Source organism: Kryptolebias marmoratus, linkage group LG14, assembly GCF_001649575.2.
Source record: "Kryptolebias marmoratus isolate JLee-2015 linkage group LG14, ASM164957v2, whole genome shotgun sequence".
In the NCBI taxonomy this organism is placed as follows: Eukaryota; Metazoa; Chordata; class Actinopteri; order Cyprinodontiformes; family Rivulidae; genus Kryptolebias; species Kryptolebias marmoratus.
Genome location: NC_051443.1, coordinates 7,562,466 through 7,566,279, shown reverse-complemented (window position 1 = coordinate 7,566,279; position 3,814 = coordinate 7,562,466).

Here is a 3,814-nt window from a genome sequence, read left to right as displayed (position 1 = left end):
ACGCTAGGCCTTTAATTCTCTAGTTGTTTGCCTTCCTTCTGCTTTAACGACATCAGTACTGGACTTTAGCCCGGCGCCTTCTGTTTTTGGACCCGATAACCCATGTTGTGCCAACGCGATATTCCGATGAGCTTCTCAGGTCTGTTTGGCCTCTTGTTGGGTTGAGCTCTCAGGTTGAACATGGAGGAACATCCATGGCACTCAGAGTTGCTCTTTAGTGTTCCAGTTCAGAGCTTCCAGGTGTGTTTATGTCGGCGCATTACGTTGCCACAGTTTGAAGCAGGGTCCATAAAGCTGCAAACTGGCTTCTAGTTCACTTTCACCTACGTGTTACAAGCTTGAGCCAATATTCAGGCAGAGGATTCTGTTTTCCCCTTTCAACCTCTACACAACCATTCTCATTATTTGCTGACTCTGTGTTTTTTATCACCCATCACTGTAAAAATCAGGTGATCATGTATTCATCTGTGTCTGTGCACGTGTTTGTCTGTACTGTTAGCAAAATATATATAATAAACCAGTAGATGCATTTGAATGAAACTCCCAGAAAGTATTCATTGGATGTACATCTACGAGTGATTCGCTTTCGGAGTCAAATCCATTCAAGATGGCTGCCACAGCTAAGTGACCTTAGCAAATGTAAAAATGTCTATTACTCTATTTAACAGATCAAATTTGAACTCAAATTTAGTGTGGTAGTAGCTGAGACTCACCCCAAACTCATAATCTAAGTGCTAATATACTGAGCAAGATTTGTTTTTAACACTTGTTATTAACCACTGTAGTCAACTTAGTCTGTTTGCTAGCAAAATATCTCATTAAACACAAGGAGGATTTTAAGGAAACTTTCAGAAAACGACTAGTGGATGCGCATTGACAACTCATTCAATTTTGGAGTCAACCCATCTTAAGATGGCTGCTGCAGCCATCTACAGAAATGGTTAAAACTGAGTCAGTTTTGCAAACATCGGTCTATAATTTGGTGTGGTAGTAGCTGAGCGTCATCCCCAACACACACCTCAAACCCCACGTCTTGCAATATTTTACTTAAAACATTGGCAATAACTGTTAGCATTGATCTTGTCTGTTAGCAAAAAGAAAAATCTCATGAACCACTGGATGGATCTTAATTAAATTCCAACTGATTAACTCTTGGAGTCAACCCAATTTAAGTTGGCCGTCACAGCTGATTGACATTAGCCAACGCAAAAACCACAACAACTCGGTTAACTTTACCGTATTTTCCGGACTATGAGGCGCATTTAAAAGCCTTCAATTTCCTCAAAAAACAGCAGTGCACCTTATAACCCCGGAGTGCCTTATATATGTAAGAAGTCGTAATGTTTTAGTACGACTTTGGTAAACTACAAAGCCGCATTAAAGTAGCATTAAAGCTCAGTTATAGTCGTGCAGGGCTCCGTGCACGGCGTGCGGACCTGAGTGAGCGCTCTAGGGATTTATATTTGACTCTTACGTCGGTGCAGTATCCGTCTGTGAGTTTTGAACCGTTTGATTATCTTTGTGATCTCTCATAGAAGGATCAGATAAATGCTGATACAGGCAAACCAGCTCTGCTAGAGCAGCAAAATCGTCCATTTTGAATAGAGCGCGGCACACAAAGTTGCAAAAATTGGGAGGTGCACCAGGAGCGCCTTATAGTCCGGTGCACCTTATATATGACAAAAATTTGAAAATGGGCCATTCATTGACAGTACATCTTATAATCCAGCGCGCCCTATAGTGCGGAAAATACGGTACACATCTTGAGCTACATTTTGTGCGGTAGCAGCTGATAGTCATCCCCATCGTATAATCCGAGCACTAACACATGCCGCAAGATTTCACAATAAAGTCACTTATGAGGTTTGATTCAAACAACTATAACTGCAAGGTGTGAGGATTTGGATTTTTTGTTTCTGTTTTGTTTTCTTTATGGTTTCTCTGTGGGTTTTAATTAGTGCTTTCAGTTTGGGTTTTTCCTGTTTGTGTTCCTGCTCAATATTCACTCCCCCTCCGTCACTCTTTTGCCCTTCTTGCCACGCCCATCTCCACCTGTCCGTAATCATCTCCACTCACCTGTTTCCACTTCCCTCGTTACCCTCAGCACTCAAATACCCGGTCATTTCTTCCACTAGTCGCTGGTTCATTGCTTTTGTTTTGCTGTTTGCCAATATGCTCCATACTTTGCCTCCTTATAGTTCTGCCCATCGAGTTTTTGATTTTTGTTCTTTGAGTTGCTGCCTCGTCAGCTGTTTGTTTTTCGTTTTGGTTCTTAGTTTAATAAATTAGTTTTTTTTTTTTTTTTTTCATTTATAACTATGAGTCTGTGTTCTGGGTTCGCCTCTGCCTCCACCGCTCCTGACACAAGGCTGATTTCAGCTTCAAACTCTGGCAGTGATATGAATTCTTCAATTGGTGCTTAGCCTTTAATTATTACAGATAATGAGCTAAAGTTTGATTTGGTAGTAGCTGGGAGTTATCTCCAGCACATATTATGAGTGGTTACTGAAAATTTTTGTTTAAAATCTTGCCCTGCAAAGCAGCGGGTAATATGCAGTTTTTCAGGAAAAGCCATTTTCATTTTATTTTTTATTTTTTTTAGCGTCATAGAGCATGGCTGAAGCATTTACGGTGACCTTGTTGAGGTAATTTGGTATCTGAGTGTTTTCGGTAACCAAATGGTTGCAAATGCATGCACCACAGAAGCGTTTCCCTTGACGCCAGCAGCACTGGAGCCTTTTGGACTCCAGCAGCGTGTTCAGACCTGATAATCCATGTGATCTCGTAATGATCTAACATTGTTCCAACAAGCTTGTTTGTAAGATCTCGGAGCTTTGTGGTTCTTCTCCGCATAGAAACAAGCCACGGGGTGATGCATGTGTCCGACAGACGAACTTCTCCTGCTGGGCTGAGAGTGTGCGATTTGAAATTTCTACCACTCGTGTTTTGATTTATAGACTTAACTCCTTAAAGGAATGCATGTCACCCACGGCCTTTCATGCCAGAGTTTTCGACTAAGATCATCTTGTGTTGAGAAATGACAGAGTTATAAACGTCTTGGTCAAATCTAAGTAAACACAGTATGAGCACACAGTATGAGTTGGGAATGACTACAGCTACTGCCACAACAATTCTTAGCTCCACATCCATCAAACTGACTAAGTTTTAGCTGTTTTCTTGTTGGCTAACGTCAATTAGCCAATCTCATGCTGTGCATCTACAACTGATTAATGTTTGGAGTCAAAACGGCCCCCACAGCAAGACCTTAAAAACACTAAAAATGTGTATAAATCAGTCATTTTTACAGATATTAAGCTAAAATATGTTGCGGTAGTAGCTGTGAGTCATCTGAGCGGGACATCCCGGGACATTTTCAAGAGATCGTTCATAACGTCACTTTCGAGGTTTGACCAAACGGGCTACATCCCATCGTGAGAGGGTTTTAGTTTAAAACTGCGGCGTGAATGACGGTGGGTGGCACGTATTCCTTCAAGGAATGCTCAGTGTTTAATTCAGTACTGTTATAACCATGAAAAGGATTAAAAGAAAAACAAAAAAAAACTAAGGAAAATGAATGGAATCAATGAACAACAAAAGTTCACAACAAATATAAAGAACATAAACGATTTACTCCAGTTTTTAATCACACGAGCTGTTGTTGTTTGTTTCAGATTCAGTCTTTATTTGCCAGGTAATCTCTGTACACTGTTATGTGACTTGTGAAGAAAAGTGACTGCAGCTCACAAGAGCACGATCCTAAGTGGGGGAACGTGTGAAGTCAGTAAGGTTTAAGAAAAAAACAGTTTATTCAGCA